At 39.2% G+C, this 21,903-nt stretch overlaps 1 pseudogene across 1 annotated transcript in view; it reads right to left on the bottom strand.

Moving 5' to 3' along the window:
- LOC149096476 (uncharacterized) overlaps window positions 1–20,342 on the bottom strand; it is a 28,805-nt pseudogene extending 8,463 nt beyond the window's left edge. The window contains exons 1-20 of the transcript XR_016204440.1: window positions 20,251–20,342; window positions 19,539–19,608; window positions 14,315–14,708; window positions 13,419–13,816; window positions 12,691–12,816; window positions 11,693–12,098; window positions 10,550–10,944; window positions 9,901–10,026; window positions 9,247–9,670; window positions 8,296–8,693; window positions 7,827–7,955; window positions 7,365–7,538; window positions 6,718–6,903; window positions 6,322–6,504; window positions 5,717–5,968; window positions 5,205–5,399; window positions 4,733–4,918; window positions 4,150–4,341; window positions 1,159–1,407; window positions 852–1,031 (exon numbers count right to left, since the gene is read on the bottom strand). The product of XR_016204440.1 is annotated as an uncharacterized LOC149096476 (transcript). The remainder of the gene's footprint in view (window positions 1–851; window positions 1,032–1,158; window positions 1,408–4,149; window positions 4,342–4,732; window positions 4,919–5,204; window positions 5,400–5,716; window positions 5,969–6,321; window positions 6,505–6,717; window positions 6,904–7,364; window positions 7,539–7,826; window positions 7,956–8,295; window positions 8,694–9,246; window positions 9,671–9,900; window positions 10,027–10,549; window positions 10,945–11,692; window positions 12,099–12,690; window positions 12,817–13,418; window positions 13,817–14,314; window positions 14,709–19,538; window positions 19,609–20,250) is intronic.
- Window positions 20,343–21,903: the final 1,561 nt, after the last annotated feature.

The following is a 21,903-nucleotide window of genomic DNA, read 5'->3' on the forward strand; positions in this document are numbered from 1 at the left end:
ACCGTAGGGTCTCAGTTTCCAAAAAATCCACTGAAAAAGCCGTGAAAGTTTAAGTAGAATGAATAAAGGGGATAATTATCACGAACAGGTGAACAGAAGAGTTTTAACAAAGTATGAATTGGCCAGTCAGCCTTCAAATTAAATTGATTTCACTAAGAGTTGGATGAAAGCTATGTTCGTTCAATAGGTATAAACACAATTACCAAGTTCGATTTCTCGTGATATCCAGACTTACCAAGGTCACTATAGATGTTATCAGCCTCAGCCGATAACACTTACACTTGATTATTCTGGATATAACGGAAAACAACATCCAGTAATTGTTCGAGCGAGTAAGGTAAGGTCAACTTTATTTAGGCAGGGTGGCCCAATCAGCACTTGGCTGGTATCAAAAGGGGCCCTGCGTAAATTAAGACTACATTAAATTTCTATACATAGAGATTAACGTTTACAATTATAAAAAATTAAAAATAAAAACTACTCTCTAAAATAAAGTCTAAGAAGATTTTTAAAAATGGGGAGCGATGTTGTTAAGTCATTTATCTTTGCATACGTCAACCAGATTCTCATACATAATCGTATCTTTTTGGTACGCTTCGGCGGTATTTCAGATGATGGTTCAGACCATGGTTTAGGCTATCGAGACACTAATCGAGCCTGTTTAGCCGAAGCGCTCCAAAAAGATACAATTAGGTATTATGCATGGAAGAAACAAGTTACTGAATGTCGCGAGCAATCAATTGCAATATAATACTCTCCTACAATGATTTAACAGTGCTACACGAAATTTCAGTTTTGCGTCAAAATATATATATATGCAGATCAAAAAGAAGTGAGTAGTAGTCACTTACTGTTACAAAGGCTTGTGTCACCTGACCATGTTCCGTCTGCTCTACACGAGCGCTGTCGAGACCCAGCCATTTGGTATCCTTTATCACAAGAGAAGGAAGCCAGGGAACCAAATAAAAATCCACACGAAAGAGAAGTTATGGCCCCGTGTATTGGTGCTTGAAGAACAGTACAGGACTTTCCTGTGAATAACAGAAGTTCAGTTCTGTCTTTAGAGAGAAGCCGAACCATTAATCAAGCTTAATTATAATATTTCTTGGTATTATATTTATTTACCATAGTTTCTTGAAGACAGAAAGATTGACTTACTTGTTACTTGCACAATAAAAGTGCAGTTAGCTCCGTTTCCACTGCTGTCTATCGCGGAATACAGTATGTTGTACAGACCAATACTAAGGTTGACTGGAGGACGAATGTCAGGGTAGCTGACAGACACGTGATCAGAGTCGTCAGTCGCCACTGGTTCATTCCATAGGAGTAAGGCCCTGGACGAGCATTCAGTAGCATAGAACACCATGTTGTTGGGACAGGTGCCATTAAACGAAGGCGGAGAAATATCTGTAAACGACAAAAAAGATTCAACTTTTTAACGGACAAAAATGGTTGAACCAATCAAAGATATAAAGTAGTTGATAACCAGTACCCTAGAAATTATAAGGGAACATGATGGTTAAGTTGGTGACCTCTAACAAGACAGAAATTTATGAGAATGATGATGATGATGATAATGATGACTACAATAATAGTAATAATAATACTTACAATAATACTACTAATAATAATTACATTTTTCTAGGGCGCATTTCTCAACTCAACGCGCCTAAAAATAACTAACTCACTAACTAACCAAGCCGGTGTCTTCACGAGAAACCAGAAACTACAAGGGACCGCATACGATAAACGCTCCCAAAGTAGGATCTACAAGAGATCTGATCAGCCATAAAAATGTGTGAAGACAAACAATAGACTGCAAGGCTGATACTACGTGAAAAACGTTTCGAGACACCAACATGACAAGAACCGATAAAGTAGGATCGCAACAGTGGACAGCTGTTTCGCCCTTCTTGGGGCCCGTCAGCACTGCGTTGCGAAGATATGTAACGCCAGCCCAACAGCCAACGCACATAAATTGCAAAATGACCCGTTTACTATATCAAGTGACTATAAAATGTTTAAGCAAGCAACCGGAATGATGATCCTGCTGGTATACGTTGGATCAATAGTGATCTAATCGGCTTTACGTATAAAATGAAGAATACAAAAGCAAAAACCGACACAACGTAGGATGATCTTTTTGAAGGTGTACTATATTTGGGCTGGCCAAACCAGCCTTCTTCAGGTACAAGGGAAAATTTTACATTGGTACGTATTTTTATGTAGCCGATATTCACGTAATACCGGAAATACGCAAAAGTAATTGACAGTGTAAATTAAAGAAAAGCATACGGTAAAATAAAATAACATGATAAAAGAACATAATAGAAGAAAACAAATGGAAACAATTAATATGTTTCCTCGCGGATGTTCAGACCATTAGGATCAATTGTTCTGCCTTTTTGAATTAACAAAGCTTCCCTGGCCTTACGGTAAGGCTAGGGAAGCTTTTTTGAAGTGAAATTTTTAATCGAGGTAACACGGTAGCAAACCTCGGTAAATGGCGGCAAAATCAAAAGTAAGCCAACTTATGTTTGTCGACAGTTGAACGCCTCATCATGGTTAGCTCAGTACCCGACAGAAACCGAGGAAACATTGCCGCGACATCTTGGCAGCCAGTGTTCACGCGTTCAGCGCGTAAAGAGGAGACAAAGATTCCTCCTAATATAAGTAAGTTTCAGGTCAACGGGCCAAAAAAGCTAAAATAAACTCATGCTTAGGCAAAGAAATCCCGGACTGCTGTTTCCTGTTCATCGCCAGTGCCGTAAGCGTTTCCTTTTTGTTAGAAGTTCAGTAGCTTAATGGCAGTGTACCGGCAGGCGCAACTAGAAGAAGACCTACCACAAATAAAGAGAAAAAAGTCATAATTGATGTCTATGGAGAAGGAAAACAAATGTTAGAATTTTAGGCGGCCCCAAATAAAAAAGAAGTACTGGTAAACGTTTACGTAGCCCGGGCTCCGCGGCAGATGCCGTTTCAGGTTTTTTTTTTTTTTTGCGGGAAGAGGCTCAGCGAGATATCAATTTTTTCTTTCCGGTATTTATCTACAAAGCCTTACATTTAAGTAGACTTTGGCCCGCCATCATCGCAAACAAATTGACAACGACCTGCGTTCGGCATTGGAGTAAAGTCAGAAATTCTATAATTTTCCGATAATTTCTGTGCCACATTGCAGCACTTGCTTTCCGAGAAACCCTCAAACCGTCCGTTGTATGCGGCTTATTTTAGTTAATTAGTTCCGTGTAAACAGCTTCTCTGATAACTGCGGTTTGGCTACGAAACTTCGGTAAGCAATAACCGTAGTAAACCTCTCTCGTGAAAACACGGCAAAAAAAAAAAAAAACTAACTAACTAATTTAAATAATTAAACAAATTACTCAAACCGCAGCTGGTTAATCAACAGTGCGTAGTGTACTAGTTTAAATGTAACCTGTGTGATACAGAGAGCTATGTTGGCTACACGCGCGGGCATTTATATGCCCGCGTGGATGGCCATAAAAGCACGTCATCTTCAGCACGCAAGCACTATGACAACGACCACGCGGGTGCTGTCCCTGAGGACCTCCTTAGCTGTTTCAAAGTTCTCAAGAAATGCATGAACAAATTCGATTGTCTTGTCAACGAGATGCTTTACATCAAACAATTACCACCGAGTTTGAAGGTGCAAATGGATTCTATCCGTGCTAAAGCATTTGTGCAGCCACCTCCGCTATGTAAATTAGTTATAACTCTTGAACTCGCATTTGTTAATTTAATTCTCATTTGTACCCTTGATAATGGCGTCATGAGGTCGCCGAAACGTCGGGAGATTATATTGTTTGTTTTTACTTGTCTATGTATAACTTATGAAAAATAACAGTCTAATTAATTTAGTAAAAAAAATAGATCTGCAGTTTAGTTTAAAAACTTTTGACGGTATTAGCTTTCTTGACGTCTTCTGGAACAGAATTCCATAACTCCGATGCAGTACAAGAAAAAGCTCTAAGACTTCCTCTAAATGATTTGCAAAAAATTCATCGTATTTCAATGTTAAAATATTAAAATATTGAAATATACTGGTAATAAGCAGATGCAGGTAAAAGAAAAGAAAACAAGCAAAAACAAACCATACGTTACTCTACACTAGGGTAAGCTAGCTAACTTTACCTCTGCAATGTGTATCGTTCGACCCAGTCCACTGTCCGTTATTATCACACACTCGTACAGAAATTCCCTCGAGAACGTATCCGGGTCTTTCACAAGTATATCGACATGTGTGGCTATAATTACTGCCAACTTGGCACGAAGGTGGAGAAATGACAACAAACGCTGGAGGAGTGAGTGCGCCGCAATTGATTACTAAAATAAACGAACAACAAAAAAGAAAATATGAATTTATGGAAGCGTAAATGTTAAGGTGATGCTTGTATTAGGACTATTCCTGAGATTAAGAACTTTAAACTTGATGTAATGCACTCTTCAATCCTGTACTGTGTAACTGTTTCCGACAGACTTCCATTATTCCACAAAGAAGCAGCTGTTTCTGGTATATTCTTTCTTTCCTTTGTCTCTTTGCTTTAGCTAGTGTGAAACAATCAGTCGTAATCGGCAATGGCTTACAGAAAGCTTTAACTATGAAATGGAGAAGGTATGTTCCTACCAATGTGAGTCATTGTGCCTCGGGTGTTTTACAGCTTTTAAAACTAAATTACTAACAGCCGTTGATCGTAAAGGGTTGTATTTTACTAACCTTGACAAGAAGGCATGTCTCCACTCCAAGTCCCATTTTCTAGGCACCGCCTAGTCGGTGAACCAATTAGAGTGTAGCCAATATTACATGTGAAACTGCAATGAGTGTTATAAGTTTCTGATCCGATATGAGTACAGCCGGTCTTAACTCCATTAGATGGAGAAGGCAGAGAAGGGCATGTTATGGCTACAAATAAACGAAAAGATCAGTTCTTAGTTCTGCGAAGAACTTACATCGCATAGACCTCACAAAATGCAAGTTCCTGAGTCCAGCACATCAACCATTGAGCCAAACTTGTCAAATAAAAATTAAACAACCAAATATTACAAGGATACGTACCCTGTTATTTCTCCGTGGTTGATGTCCCAGCTTGATGAATGTCAATATATTTTAACTCTATTGAGCATTATTCAGAGGGTAAAAATAAAATGGATCGTTTGATTCTATGAAGGCTGTCATCTGTATAACTTACCTTGACATATAGGCAGCGGGTTATCCCATGATCCAGGAGGTCTGCTGCCAGGGGCAACACACGTGACTGTTGATGAGCCATTCAAACGATAACCAATCATGCAAGAAAACTTGCATTGTACCCCAAAATGACTACCGCAGCTGCTCGTGCGCAGTGGACTTCCTTGGTCTACCATCAGCGATGTACAATTGATAACTGTTGACGTCAACATGATAAGCACATAATTGTTGGTTAGCATTTCAATAGGACTGTATTACCCGTCGAAAATAGCAAATTCTTTAGCTTCTACATGTGGGAAAATAATTTATCACTACATCACGAGCAAAATGAAGACGAGACAGCAAGAAATATTAAAAGCAATGTTTTTTGGTGCAGAGATAGAGGGAGATGGTGAGATACAACACCACGTTTTGTATGCTATATCTTATATAATAATTTGCTATTACAGATGTGCTGATACAAAATTTATAAAAAAGTAAATATCTGTAACTTCGTGTATATTCAATTCGCACCTGTTACTTTAACAGTGAAGCTACAAGTTGCTTTGTTCTTTGATTGGTCCTCTGCAGTGTATATGATCACGTGAGTTCCCTGACTGAGTCTTTGTGGCGGTTGGTAATTCGACATTACCGTAGGCATGATTCCTGAATTATCAGTAGCAAACGGTTCCGTCCAGTTTACTTCTGCTGAAAACATGCCACGTTCTGTATATACCAGCAATGGACTTGCTGGGCATTTGAGGCCAAATGTTGGAGGAAGGATATCTGAAATATGGAAGAAAACAATATTAAACAATCGGTTTAGTACCGCAACAAGTACTTCAATTGATGTAGCGAAGTCCTGAAATAACTTCTAACTGATTACATGTTGTATGTCACGGTAGCCTGTCGGGATCTTTTTTGCAAGGCCACACTTTCAGTTGACTCTCGCATAGCTAGCATTATAACGTTTTCGTTTGTTTTTGGTTATTCGGATGAAACCTTCCCAGGATTTCTTTGATGGGGTTCGTTATCAGCAGCTCTTTATATTAAGTTGTACCAAATTGTCAGTGATTCAAATGGAAGTTACTCAGTAGTATCTTAGAGGGTGTATGGTGTACTGGAACAGATACTGGTACCTGTACAGTTGATCGCGTTTCCACTCCATTGTCCAGATTGTAAGCACTTCCTAGTAACATTCCCGTAAAGGCTGCCATATCCACTTTGGCAGCCGAAGACACAGTTTGATCCGTACGTATTGCTACAGGACACAGTCAGCAGAATGGCTCTAGCAGGGATGCTCGAAGGCGCACACGTGACAGCTTTAAGTATAACGCACGAATTTGTTTTAATAATACTAGCAAATAACAAAAACGTGCTATGAATGGTATGCAAGCAAGTAATGACAAGCCTTTGGATCTTTTGAAGAGAAAGAAAAGTTATCGTTCTTAACTAACACATAAAAGCGATTTTGCTAAAAAAAAAAAAAAAAAAAAAAGATAATGTAAGCTTAATCTGGTTATAAATATTTTCACCTTGGCAAACGAAATCTTGGCCACTCCAGGTTCCATTTTCAAGACATTTTCTTGATGAAGAGCCGATTGCATTATATCCAGGATGGCAGACAAAGAGGCAGATTGTGTTGTAATACGCCACTGCTGTCCCTGTGCAACTTTGCCGGATGCCATTGGACGGTGCTGGTAAAGGTGGACATGTAACAGCTGCAACCCACAGCAAGAATATTTTGGTCGTTGGTGCTTATTAGCAAAGGTTTAATTGAATAAACGTAGGGCTACGTTGCTTGCACTTAAAGCATGCTTCAATACAATTGTTATATAAACACTCACGATGCGATATATATGTTCAGGTACTTCTTGTTAATTATGTAACATCTACTCAGAAAAGATGTAGTCTCTGATATGCGTAGTTTGCCAAGAATCGTCTGACAAACGAATTTTTTCTAGCTTTAAACAAAACTAGTCGGGAGCCGGGATTTCCGTTCTTTCATTTCAACGTAAGAGAGGAATGGCGTAAAAGCAACAACAAAACAAAAACAAAAGGAAACAAAAAAAATCAAAACTTGTCCTGCACATTATCGGGCACATATATCTTGCCCATTTCCATTATCGAGATTTTCTCATTTTTTCCCTATATTTTCATCAAGAGACAATAGCACACTTACCATTACACTGAGTCTGAGTGCCGGTCCATGTCCCATCGCTGTTGCATGTCCGTGTTGTTGACCCATTTAGGATGTATCCTCTGTCACAGGACAAGTGGCAAGTTTTTCCTGGCAAAGTGGAACAAGGCTCTAGACTGCCGTGGATTGGTGCCGAAAGCTGTGGGCAGCGATTCACTATTTTACAAAAGAAAAACATTTGAATCCATACTCCACTTGACAACATTGCGTAGCAAGTATGTACCGGCCCGAGAACATGTACTCAAGGAAAGGGCTTTATAGAGATCTGTGGCATGGTCGACTTTGGGAAAGAACTGTGCGTTAGTCAGGATGTCCTACTGTTGGTCTTACGAAAACTTATGGCCCATGAAACTCATCATACATTATTGGTTTGAATCTGCTTAATAAAAATGCACATAGGAATATGCGAGCATCATTTGACAGTTCGCCTGGGCCGGGCCTTACCTCCTTCACAACTGAGGGCGTCATCAGGCTTCAGCAGTATTCCTTCCGGACAAACGCATTGATGGCCTTGTGGATTTGGAAGACAGATGTGGCTGCAGTGTCCATTCAGTTGAGAACAGCTGGTGGACCCTATGAGATAACAGAGAGCTACCTTGTTATTTTTCGTCTGGTACGTTCACACAACACTCTTTTTTGACCTAGTCATTGAACAAACATTTTAACAAAACATACTTTGTGAACTGCCAATGGGCACCAACTCACTTCGTTCTACCTGTACACTTCAGCGCTTGACCCCCCCCCCCCCCACCCCCGGGAGAAGTTAATGCTATTGACTGGCTATCTGCTCCCGGTTTCTTAGAGGGTGCCCCCCCTCTCCCCCCCCCTCCCCCCCGCGCGCGCGCTCCCCGCTGCAAAGAAAGTTTAAGGACGCCCAGGGAATGTACATTTGATCAAATCGAAGCTGATTTACCGTTAAAGATTTTTGTGTTATCATAAATATGCAATTCCATTGGCCTTCCCATTCCTTGAACCAATACTTCACTGAGAGAGGAGGTCATGTTGTATTTGTGGACACTCTTGTTTTTCCAGTCAGACCAGTACAGAACGTTATCAGTCAGGGCCAGTCCAAACGGATGCAGGTTATCAGAGGATAAGTCAAGTATGAGCACTCGGTTGTTTCCCTGGAAGTCAACTCTTTCTATTTGATCAAGGCTAGCATCGCACCAATACAGCAGTCTGTTTTCGAAATCCAGGGCTAGTGAATTTACCCACACAAGTCCGGAGCTAAGGAGAACTGTCCTTTCGGAACCGTCCATGCTGGCTTGTTCAATCTTTGGCGATGATCCCCAGTCACTCCAGTACATCTTTCTAAATAACAGATTTATCATAATAAAACAGAATATTTGGAATTGTATTTTGATTTTCCCTGGGATTTTAATGAATTTGTAGTGATTTCTGTCTAAACGACTTGCTATCATGATTTTGGTAAAGAAAATTTTCGAAAAGATTGACCTGCTAAAGGTCCAAAAGGCGTAAGACAATAAATAACACAATCGACTATTTAATTAACTTCGTAGGATAAAATATGACATTTTGATCCTGATGACAACTCGAATCTGATTGGTTGGGTAGTCCTTTTTGCAAGCGACCTAACAAACAGCATCATGATATGTGAGTTGACGAACGTTTTTGGGGAGAAACACTTTGGAGGAAAGATGTTATATAAGTATTTTCGTCTGTATTTTACGAGTGTTTTATATTCCGGCCTGAAAACACCCGTGTCTATATAGTAAAGTTAAACATACTTATCCCAAATGCTGCAGCTTTTGTACCAGATTACTTAGTGAACTCATTTTAGATGATAGTCACTATAAGATGGACTGAAAAGCAAATCAATTAAAACTCTGCATCTCCGAATTACCTCTCCGCCAGGTTAAGGATTATAGCTCTTGGTTTGTCAATGTTTGAAGTGATAAGGCTCTTCCTAAATGATCCATCTAACCGCGCTACTTCAACTTTACTTGTTCCTGCATCAGTCCAGTAAATATTTCTTCCCTCATAATCCAATGCCAGCCCATCAGGTGTCTCTACATTATTATACGCAATGACTTCCTCCGAAGACCCGTTGGGGAAGGCCCTAGCCACCAGTTTTAAGGTAACGTCTGTCCAATAAATTTTTCCTTCCACTGGATCGAAATCAACTGCCACCGGTCTTGAGATGTTTGTGCTGATTTTGAGCGGAAAGCAAGGGTTTTCCTCTACCGGGAGTGGAACCTTGTAAATTTCTCCAGAATCGGCTTCAGCAAAGATCATAAATTTTTCAGAGCTTTTCTTATAAAACAAACCTTGGCATTAATGGGGAAAAAATAAAGCAAAAAAATTGTGATCAGTAAAGAAATCATTGAATGTCTGTCGCAACAAATAGTCTAGAATGTTTCAGAGTGTGTCCATAGGAAAAGCAAGCAGAAAAAGGTAGGTGGTGATACATCTCGAATCATCGATTTCACTTAAACTAGTGAGTGAATGATCTTGGCAAAAAAAGTGACTAATTGCGGAAATACTTAAGTACCCTCACCATAATCACAGTTTTTACCATCCGGCTTGAGTGCAATACCCGTTGGACATGCGCACTGATATCCTCCTGGTTTTAGAAGACACAAATCGCTGCATAAACCATTCCCTTGAGAACAAACATGAGGTCCTACCGATAAAGAAATAAAGCATTGCAATAGTCAACGCTCGATATCTCAGTCTTCTAACAAGACTTTAAGGCCCTAGGGAAAGAGAAATCATTTAAACCCCTTTTCCCGGAGGGGAATCGGATGCAAAGAAGAAGTGGCCAAATTTAGCGTTTTGTCTTGCGAGCCTCGGAATTTCGTTAGAATTGTGATGTATTTGACGCTGGTCGAGTAGAATTTGCGTCTCTGAACGCAAAGGAGAATGTCAGACAAAGATCCGTGATATTAGAAATATTCAGAAACGTACTATTTGTTTAATAAGCATTGTCCCAGAAAAAAGAAACAAGTGGATTTTTGAATCCTTTGCATTTTGTTATTTTAAAGTTTCTAGCTTTTCCCATCTCAGGTAACTATGGAAAGCTGAAAACCGTTCCACAATGGGCATAACAGTTCTTAAATAGCATTAACAAAAAGGAAATAATTATTTTAGGTTCATATACCATGTACTGTTAATAGCTTAAAGAGAAAAAAATGCGGATATTTTACCCGAAAATATTAAGGAAGGATCAAACACGTGAATGTCCATGGGCATTTGCAGGCCAGTTATTATCACATCCTGATTTCCGCTAGTTATATTGAATCTTGAAACGCTCGTTTTATTCCAATCGGTCCAGTATAACATGTTATTGTACACCACTAGGCCAAAAGGATGGATGTTGTTCCCAGATGACAGTAGAAGCTGTCGATTTCCACCAGTAAGGTCTGATGTCTCAATTTTGTCTAGTTTGGCATCGGCCCAAAAGAGACGGTTTGTCGTTTGGTCGATAGTAAGTCCATTTGGCCAGACAAGGTTTATAGTTACAATGGCTCGTCTCGCTGAACCATCCATCTCCGCCTGCTCGATCTTTGGACTGGCGCCCCAGTCTGTCCAGTACATCGTGCTGAAAGCGTCAAAGAACACGGAAACATTTTGTGATTGAACTCGGAATAAGGTAAGAACACAAGGGGCGCGCAGCAGTGCAAAATTTAGTACATCCATCGATGTCCGTATCGAATGCATGCCTAAGTATGAAACGTTTTTCCTCCTTGGACAAATTATCGATCGGCTTATGGCTGATTATAAATATTTAAGTAGTGGTGTCATTCAATTAGGATGGGAAAAAAATATATATGTATTAATATACCGTAGATTACATTTTCCTTGGGTAAACCAAAAATTACAACATTTCACTTTATTCCGCCTGGGGGTGGCTACGAGTTGAAAATATGTCGATAAATAAATATATACCGCCATTCAATGCACAGTGGAACTTCGATATAACGAAGGGCCAAGGGACTGGCGAAAGATGTTCGCTAGGACGAGGTTTCGTTATATCAGGGTACGTTCGTTTGCATACATTTTACTATTACTGGATCGAAGAACAACATTCGTTATACGGAGGACCTCGTTAAATATATAGAGGTTCGCTAAATCGAGGTTCCACTGTGGTAACCAATTTCGCTTCAAATATATAGTAGAATATTTGCAACATTATGCATGACCAAATGCTATAAGCTGTGTTATCTTGAAAACAATGCCGGGACGTATATTTATCGTATGTTATCCCGGCAGATTTCACCTCAAGGAGAGAGCAATGCTGAGTGAGTTATTTTACGACCTTCCAATTTTTCGGCATCCGATTCACTTACCCATTTCTCTCATCCAGGATTATGGCTCTTGGTTCATCAAGTCCATCTTTGATGAGCAGTTTCCTGCTTGTCCCATCAAGCCGAGCCACTTCAATCCTATTGGTCCCTCTATCAGTCCAGTAAATATTTCGTGCCACGTGGTCAATGGCTAAGCCTTCGGTACTCTCCACGTTACAGCGAAACAAAATTTTTACAGCAGTTGCATTGAAAAATGCGCTAATTATGAGACCTTGTGCAATGTCTGACCAGTACACACGTTCTTCAACTGGGTCAAAGTCCAAAGCAATTGGGCGTTGATTTCCAAGATGACGAAACAAAGTTTGTACCACAAAGTAGTTAACATCCAGTGAAATAATGTTCGTCGATTTGGCGTCGGCGTCAGCAAAAATGATAAACTTCTTCACTTCTACGATAAGAATTACAAGAACTGTATGAAAACACATTTCCTGATTTGACGATTTGACTTTTTTCTCTCGGTGATGTAGAAATACTTATTGTACAGCTCCTTACAGGGTTACAAACTGTAATGCATTCTTCACCTTTTTGTCAAAGGAGTCATCAGAGCTGGCTATTTTTTGGATCTCACGAGGAGGGAGTAGAGATAATGGTTTTGAGGTGACCTTCAACAAAGATATCTTAAAATCTCCACTCAGCGTGTAGACGACAACGTGAATAAACGTCTGGTTGAAAAAAAAAGTACAAACTAGGTTTGTCACACGGGTATATTTAAAGGTAAGTCGGGAGTTTCTTTTCTGTATATGTATATATATATAGATAGATAGATAGATAGATAGATAGATAGATTTATATATATAAAGCCGACCTTGTTCCCTGCTTGGCAATAAGAAACAATTGTTTCCATTTAAACTGTATTAATTTGTGAATTGCGGTTTAATTTGCGGTGTTATCTCGGTTGAGACTGGCTATCATGGAGCAAAATCATTAACTGTATTCTACTTCGTCATACGCGATGCTTCCACTTTTTTCAGTAGACTTACTGTCTTCGCAGGTCCTGTTATCTTGCTTTACTGTCAAACCAGTGGGACAAACGCATTCGTAACCAGATTGTGTTGCGACACGAAAATGGCTGCATCCACCATTACTAACAGCACAAGCACTTGAGGCTTCAAAGAGACACAATGTAAAACAAAGTTTGTCACATAGTGTACGTAAACGAGCATAATGGCGCGCAGTGATACCGGCTTCCTCATGGCTTGAGCACGAGTGAATTTAGTGAGCACAATAGTGTACATGGTACAATGACATTATTGGGCACGAAAGTGGATTAAGAACTAGATACAAGCACATCAATTGACGAAATTGGTGATAAACCAAAGCAGACCAAACACTGCACCACCAAACCAGAACCACCGGCGCCAGTGCTTTGCATGGACCTTCAATCAATCAATGCATGAATCAATCAATCAATCAATCAATTAGTCAACCAATCAATCAGCCGATCGATCAATGAAGTAATCAATCAATCAATCAAACAGCCAATCGATCGTTCAATCAATCAATCAATCAATCAATCAAGCAGCAGATCAATCAATCAATCAATCAATTAATCAATCAGTCAAACAGTCATTCAAAACATCAATCATTCGACCCGATCAACGAATCAGTGAATTAGTCAGTCACCCAGACAGTCAGTCAGTCAGGCAGTTTTTCAATCGCTGTAAAATAAACGAGCTCTGTTCATGACATGAAACTTCCTTTTTAATACCTGCTGGTTGTCGCGAGCTGTCGTACGGTACGATGCCCATAGGACGCCCACCATTGATGCTATAACTTCGAAGCACTTTCCCAGTTGAGGCGTCCAGTTGGTGAAACTCGTCTTTCGTTTTCCAATCCGTGAAAAATAAAAAAGGGGGAATCAATGCAACTGCAAACGGATGTAAGCCCCTCTGTTGGAAAAGTAATTTTCTGTCGTTGCCATTGTAATCGACCGATTCGACCTTGTCCGTTTTTGCGTCCACCCAAAATATTCGTTTGTTTCCTTTGTCGAGGTCAATACCATTAGGCCAGAAAAGATCTGTTGTTACAATGACGAGCCTTTGATTTCCAGTTAGTGAAGCTCTTTCAATCTTAGGGTTAGCTCTCCAGTCAGTCCAGATCATTAACCTCAGTGAAAGAATGAATGAATAAGTGAATGAATGAATGAATAAATCAATCAATCAGTCAGTCAGTCAATCAGCATGTCATAACTTAGACCACCAATTGTCTTAATTAATACGAAAACAGCGAGAGAACACAAATTTCACTCCATATCAATATGCCCAGAGAAGCTGAAAGTAAACTTGCATCAATAATGATTTCTCCTACACATCGAATTGGTTATTACTCATGGAAGAGATGAAGCATAAAACATAGATAATTCAGGTAAAGCAAGGTGTTGTAATTTTTCTTATCTGAATTCAGTCATTAACCATATCTTTTTATAACCCTATTATATCTGAGGTTACGGAAATCACGCCCTTGTATAAATTTAGGATGTTCGAATTACCTATTCGTACTGTTTGGATAAGCGCAGTGATATAAGTTTGTTAGCTCGAGAAAATTCCTAGGTTCTTTAACCAGAAATAAATTCTAAAAAGACACATTACTAACAATAATGCATACCCATTATCGAGATCCAGAGCTATTGCTCTGGGTTTCTCCAGTTGTGAGGAAACAAGGCTGCGTTGGTTATTACCGTTAAGGTCTGATATCGATATTCTATCATTTGTCATATCAGTCCAGTACAGCTGTGATGTCCTCCAATTGACCGCCAATCCATCACAAACTCCAATGCCAGTAATAATTGTCGTCGTGCTTGGTACGTCAATGCGGAAGCGTTTGATGTTTTTCTCTGTTACGTCACTCCAGAATATGTAGCCCAAACTGAAATGAACGTCTATGGCAACAGCTCTTGTTAAACCCGAAATAATGGAGTGAACAGCTGTAGTGCTATAGTCGATGGAAACAATATCCGAAGTATTTGACACCAGCAAACACGGAGGGCTGCATATAGTGGCTAGGAGCGAAAAGCGAAAAAAAGTAACTTTAATTTCAAGATAATGCTGGCATTATTAAATGCTCTTATTAGATGAGCGAAGTAATGCCTTGTAATTAGTCAACGGCGTCTTACCAGTGCATAGACGCCGAATGTTCTCCTTCCAACAACAACAGCACCGTCAACAACAACAACAACGACAACAACAACGAATGAAGAAGCATTAAAAAGGCACCACGACGCCACAATCAGCTGTCGTTTGAAGCCAAATACCCCACTAATTTGTGAGAAAGGCTAGCTTTGAATGTTGCTGAAATGAAACTGCCGACAGTTTGGCTTGGCTTATTATCTTATCCAAGCATAACCGAGCAGCTAGTTGTAACGGGAAAAGTCATTCCAATTACCATGTTTTAAAAAGAAGTATCCTCCTGCTGATTTAACTGATTTAACTGATGGTTTACAGCTATTACTTCAGCTCTACATAGTTCATCATCATCACCCTTTACCAAAATCATATCGCCGATCTGAGGACAAACAGGGAACTAAAATGTGGCGCGCCAAAAATGTAGGTTAATAAAAAATGCTCAGTTTTGGAAAATGTGGCGGATTTCGCAGTTGAAGTACTCTGGGTAATATCAAATCCAAAGTTACTTGGATAATTAAATATCTAATTATGTTACTTTAGAAACTATTTATTCACAAAAAGGAAAATTATGGAAGGCTTGAAGACCCAAATTAATCAGGATAATTCTAATACCATGATTAGTTAAATAAAATTAGCTGAATAAAAGTTCCAATTTATTGAAATTTCAGCAGTTAAAAGTGAAAATGGGTAACCATATATGGAAGTCCATGTTTTGTTTTTTAGGTCTTGTGGATTTTTTACAATCCACAGGTCTGTGGAAAACTTGGCAGTTTTTCCCCTGAAACTGAAGAAAGTAAACATATTTAGGATTCTTATACCTTGGTAATGTCGATGATTGGAACTGAAGTAATATTTTCATTACATGTTTAAAGGTACAGCGATAATTTTTGGTCACGCGTGGCGTGATTTTCTGATTTTTATAAGCGATTTAATTTGGACTAATTTTTGACGGATGCTTACTCATTTGCCAAAGCTAAACTTTACACTAATGAAAGACAACCTTTTATAATTAGAATAAAGAATCTTTTAACATTTCGAGGTATGGCACATGGTCAAAAGACATTTCTTTTTACCCCACCGACTAACTCATAACGCCAAAGAACACTCTGGTTTTGTTCACCTTGAAATAATTAAATTCATCGGATATTCTTGAAATTGTGCTTTATGGTTAAGTGAAAGCTCTGCAATAAGTTAGACATATCACAACTTTTCTGCGCTCGGTAGTTCCGACGTGCAAATCGAATGAAAATGGTCGCTTTCCACTGGCCAAGTTGGGAGTCGCGAAATTTAGGCTGCATGTCAAATCGAAAACGTTGATTTTCTCGGAAAGACAAAAAATATTTCAAGGAGAACAAAACACTGCCCGTTTGCATTCTTCCTGGACCCTAGCAAGATGTAAAAGAGATGCAAAGTTGACTTATTTTTAGCCTTGCCGAAATTTTGTTCGACTTTTGTGAAGACATTTGCTTTTAAACAGCGCTGCTTGGAAAAGAACTTGCGGTGTTCATTATCGTTTTGAAAAGGAATAAAAATCCGTTTTTTTTTTAATCAACACAGGAAATGTCAATCAAGTTGACTGCCCCTCATGCACAGCCATAATTCAGCAACGTGTGTGTAATATTCATCTGTGTAAACAGATTCTCGTTCCGAGAAACATTCTTGGAATGATTGCAGTTTACCGTCCAAAAAACAATTTCAAGGAAAAAACACTGCCGGTTCGCTTTCTTCTTAGAGCTTAGCTTTATATGAAAAGTAGCTAAGTTGGCTTTATTAGCCTTGTGGAAATTTTGCGCGGAAAGGTAATTATGAAAATCCGCTTTTTAATCAACACCAGTAATGTCAATCAAATTGAGTGCTCTTTTAATATGTTCGCCCGAGCTGAATGAATAGAAGTTTGAGCGCGACAGGAAAAAAAAAAAATGCTGTTAAGTGCTATTAAGATTGCTGTCGCTTTCTTGGCACTCGTATGGTATCCTAGTTGCTGCGTTTTATTTTCCAAATTCGCTTCTTGGGACTATGTACCGACAGGACCAACTACCGTTCAATTTTGACACTAACGACTCTCTTTTAGCTTCGGATCTAGCAGCCCTTCCCTACATTCGGGTCAGAGAGCAAAAGCATATTGTTTCGGGGATGCGTTCTGACTAAAGTAAATATTGTTCGATATACAGAGAGCAGAAAAAGGATAAATGAATATGTTATCATCAAAGCAGACGAATATACTGCCTATCCGTGTAATCTAGTATTTGTTTATATAAGTAAAGTAAAGTAAAGCCGTAGTTCGTATAGTGTGATCGTCCGGGTGAGTGTAGCTCTGAAAAGAACTGTTGTTGGTGACCGACGTTTCGACAACTTGAGCGGAAGTCATCATCAGAGTCAAGTGAATAGTGTTTGTCAGTCGATTATGCTATAACTTTAGTCCGTTGGACGTGATCGGTCAGTTTAGCCATGATGGTATTAGCTGAAAGACTCGTGTAAAGTTTGTCATCAGTCATTGGTCGGTTTCGATCCGTCTATTGTTAGTCAAATTGGTCGGTTTTTGGTCCGTCTATTGTTAGTCAAATTATTCGGTCCGTTAGAAGTCCGTTTTGTCAGTTTCGTTTCCATCGTGAATAAGTCGTTTGTAAGGCGCCGGTAGTTGCTGACATCTGTTAAGAGGCGTTTTTTCTAGATTAGTGTACCAGCTTTCCAGAATCACTCGTTGAAAACAGTATAGTACATATAGTACTTAAGGTTAAGCACTGACCGGAGTCCCACTCAATGTTACGTTGTGGTTTGTCAGTTGATGATGTATAGCAATATGATTTAACCAAAATTAAGATAAAAACGTTCGCTGGCTAAAAAAATTCATAAAGGAACATGAGCTTTCGGCTGTCAATCTACAGCCTTCGACGGATAAAAAAATGGAAGGCAAAATGATAAAATATGTGCAAAAAAAGACGAGATAAAAGCAATAAGAACAAAAGCAAAGTAAAAATGTGTAAATTAGGTGACTAATGTTTAAAAAGAACGCTATACTGGTTTGGAATCGGCTTAGAATTATTATCAGCATGCCTGGTAGCAGAGGTGTGCCAAGCCTCCAAAGTTTTTCTAATACGAAAAGAGCCTTTGTCGATGACACTAGAATTATCAAAATCTATGCGATGGTCGAATGACCACGCATGTTTCGCAATGTTTGATCCATTAGCACATGTGTTGACATTCCTGACATGTTCTTTCTTACGAGTTTCAAAACACCGGCCGGTTTCTCCTAAATAATACCAATCACAATCGGCACAGAGTATTTTTTAAATCACGTTCAGATGATGTTCAATAGAGGGTCTGAACTTGGGAGAAGGAAATTCTTGTTGTAAAGTCTTGAAGGGCTTATTTACAACTTGAATGTCGTGCCTTCGAAGAATTCTCGTTAGTGGCTGCGTGACTCCATTGATGAACGAAAGGACAGCAAAACTGTTAGGATTCTCTTGAGGCGCAGCCCATTTACTAAACATCCAAACCAATTCTTCAGGTGTGGGGATGAAATTTTTTAGCCAGCGAACGTTTTTATTTCTCGTTTGATTATGTCTCATCCTGGCTGCGCTTCAATCTTTAATAGCAATATGATTGTTGGCATCATCATTTCTCGTGGCTCGGTTGTGTTCAGTCAGTCTCGTGTTAAGGTTTCTGCCAGCATTACCAATGTAGGAAGTCTGGCTTGATAACATGGCAGGTTTTGCTATGTCTGAGAACAAGGCATCTCGGTCAATAATCTATTTCTGTTCGTTATGAACAATGGCCCTCAGTTAATTCGACATCTCATTGCTGAAACGGGGTCAGCTCTGCATGGATAGGTCAGACACTCATCACGTCCCATACCGTGATATTTATCAGTATACACACTAAGTTTGCAAGACATATTTAAAGTAAGGCATAAAGACTTGTTTTCAGTAGCGCATAAGCTTAAGCATAAGCAGCATTCGGCGTGGCTTTTGGAAATAAATGCATAATAATTGTACCATCAGACGTTAATAGATGGTATTTCGCGTTATTGCAAACAATGGAAAACCCAATGAATACTTACAGGTAACATGGCAACCCAAAAATGTTTAAAGTACACTGTCAATAATGTTTAAACATCCTCTTGGCACTCGCCTGGCATGTCGTTGCTGACTTTTTATATTTTCATAATTTGCTTCTTTGCACTATTTACCCGGACGGGACCAACAACCGTGGAACTTCGAAAGTAAAGTCTCTCTTTTAGTTTCGGATTTAGCAGTCCTTTTAATAATCATATCGCATATATTTCCGTGGATCGCTACTTTCCGGTAGCAAAAGCATGTTATTTAGGGCAAGCGTCCCAAATAAAATAAAATAGGTCGATATACTGAGAGCAGACAATGACATATGGATATGTTAAAATATATTTTAGGATGATCCTTCTAGTGCAGCTTCCTGCATTTGTTTATAATATATATTTCCGCATTGTTTCTCCTAAGAGGTAAAGCTGTCTTTGAGAACGCTACTTTAGAAGCATCGTTACTTTCGGGGAGTCGCTACTTGCGCCATTTGCTAGCGAACGTGAAGTTTTATGACTTGTTTTGGAGGGTGAAGAAAAAGAATACGATACAAAACGAAAAGCAAGAATCGCAAATCGTCGAGTTTAACAGACTCGACTAGTCCGCCGATTGGAAATGTTGATAATATTCTAGGTTTATAATCATTCGTACCTCTACTGACTTGTGTACAAAGCGTACAAAGGTGCCAGATGACCTTCATGGTCTTGTTAAAAAATAGTCCCTAAGCAAGAGTGTAATTAAGACATCAACAAACAAATAGAGCAATAAGCGAAATGGAGAACATTTTACATTAGTGATCTGTTCGCAAATAAAATATAAATCGGGCTAAAATAAGCAGCACATGTAGCTTTTTGCTGAAAAACTTGAAGAAAAAGATTAATTTGGGTATACGATCACGACTGGCGACCTTCGTGTTCACTCAAAGTATCGTGCAGATATGCATGGCTGCCTTCCAAATCTGTCACGTGACATCCACAAGCCGATGACACAGTGGAGACAGAGATGTTGGGAAAAAGGAAAACTGCTGTCGAAAGCAGCTGAGAAAATTAAATTTACAAATTCCCATTGAAGGATATAGTAGTTTGAGATAGATCATGTACGGGCACGCGAATAACTTTGTGACTGGATTTTTTCTTGCATAACAATCGCTTTGGATTTAATCTAACGCTTCTATCACTGAAAACGTGGCGTGCCTTTGTAGAGGTCATCTTTACCTTCCAGAAAATTCAAAGGGAAAGTCGAAATAAAGAACGTAAAACACAGTTTTAAAAAAAAAAAAGCAATAAAAGAGCAAAACCCGGACTATAACCTGGTAAAAAAAAACACTCATTGTAAATTACTATTTCACTTTAGTTGCACTTACGTTCTCCTAATATCATGTCTCAGAACGGGACAAGTCGGCAAAAGATTTGTTTTACGACGCCGGTTTCTGCTCACTATGAACAATAGTTTTTAGTTAATCCATATCATTGCGCTGAAACGAGGTCAGTTCTGCACGGACAGATCAGGAAATATTTATGTGTGATATGATCGATGTTTACACAATAAATAAGTTCCCGCGACATGTCTAAGGCGCAAACGCTGGTTTTCAGTAGCGCACAAGAGGAAGAGTAAGCAACATTCCCTAATATTTGTGCAATTTCCCTGCCTCCCTGATTATATGTCAATAACGCCTTGCCCATTCAGGACTAACCCCGTTTCAGCAATGCGCTAAATTAAGTAACTGACCAACCACTATCCGTAGAACAGATTATTCACTATGTTCTCCTGATCCGAGACACGATACCAAAAGAAGGTGAATGAAACTTGACCAGTGTAGCACTTAAAAATGGTAGTTTTAAATCATATCGACGTTTGGTTTCGCTTTGTTTTGTTTTGTTTTGTTTTCTTTAGGTCTTCGTGTTTTCAGTTGTTATCCAAGTGAAAGTTATTCCGTCTGCAAAAGGAGAGAATTCTTCAGTCGGAGCTGCTCGGTATTGCCTTCATTCAAGGTAAGAGTTAGGTAAGAATATTTCCTTCGAATCTTCACGGGGTGCTAAGAACTTAAGCGAGTGCTCTTATGGGAAGTTAGGAATTGTTTGAAAGAGAAATAGTTGGCGAGCACGTTCATCCAAATTCGTGCAGCCTTGATTCCTGTTCTTAGAACAGGCTTGTTTGCTGCTAAAATACAAAAGCAAAGAAAGGCGTTAATAGATGGTACTTCAAGTTACTGTAAACAAATTAAAATAAATTTCTTTTAGGTGTTAAATTAGGTTGCTTTTTATTAGTTCCCATTGGGATAATCAGGCCTTTATATACCACTCCTTGTGAATATTACGCCATTTGACGCCGACCAGTTTACCTGAGGCTGTTTTTCCCTTATTGTGGCTTTCTAAAACTCCCTAATATCTTGGCCTGTCGTCTAGCATATTGTTCATGACTTTTGTATCTTCTAAGTTCGATTTTTGGCACTATTTACCTGGATGGGACCAACTTCTGTAAATTTTGGAAAGAAACGTCTTTCTTTTAGTTTCGAATTTAGCAGCCCTAGAATCCTATCGCCGGCATATTTCCGGGCATCGCTACTTTCGCTTAGCAACAGGGTTATTTAGGGGTTGCGTCCCAAATGAAATAAAAATATTTTTACAATAACTGTCTTATTTCTCGCGCGCTGATTGGCTCATTTTTGTCATCGATAAGAGTACAGACAGATAAAATTTTAATATATGCAAGCTTTCAAGTTCAACTCTCAGCTGTCAAACTGTCAACTTTTAAACCAATGAGATTTTATGGACTTTTTTAAGTAGCCAATGAAAAGGCGAGAAAAGTTATCGACAATGTTCGCATAATTTTGAATAAAATTCACTTATCTTTGTTTACGGCAAGTTTACGGCGTCTTTTTCCCGCATTTTTTGCCGGCATTTGACCATTTTGGGGTTTTTACCCGCGGCTCGTGGTTCCATAGCCACTTTGACAATGTTATAGCGCAATTTATCATCAATAAGAGGAGAGACGCATAAAAAAAACTGTCGTCAAT

Source organism: Orbicella faveolata, unplaced genomic scaffold, assembly GCF_042242905.1.
Source record: "Orbicella faveolata isolate gen_17 unplaced genomic scaffold, um_ofav_v1 contig_48, whole genome shotgun sequence".
Taxonomy (NCBI): domain Eukaryota; kingdom Metazoa; phylum Cnidaria; class Anthozoa; order Scleractinia; family Merulinidae; genus Orbicella; species Orbicella faveolata.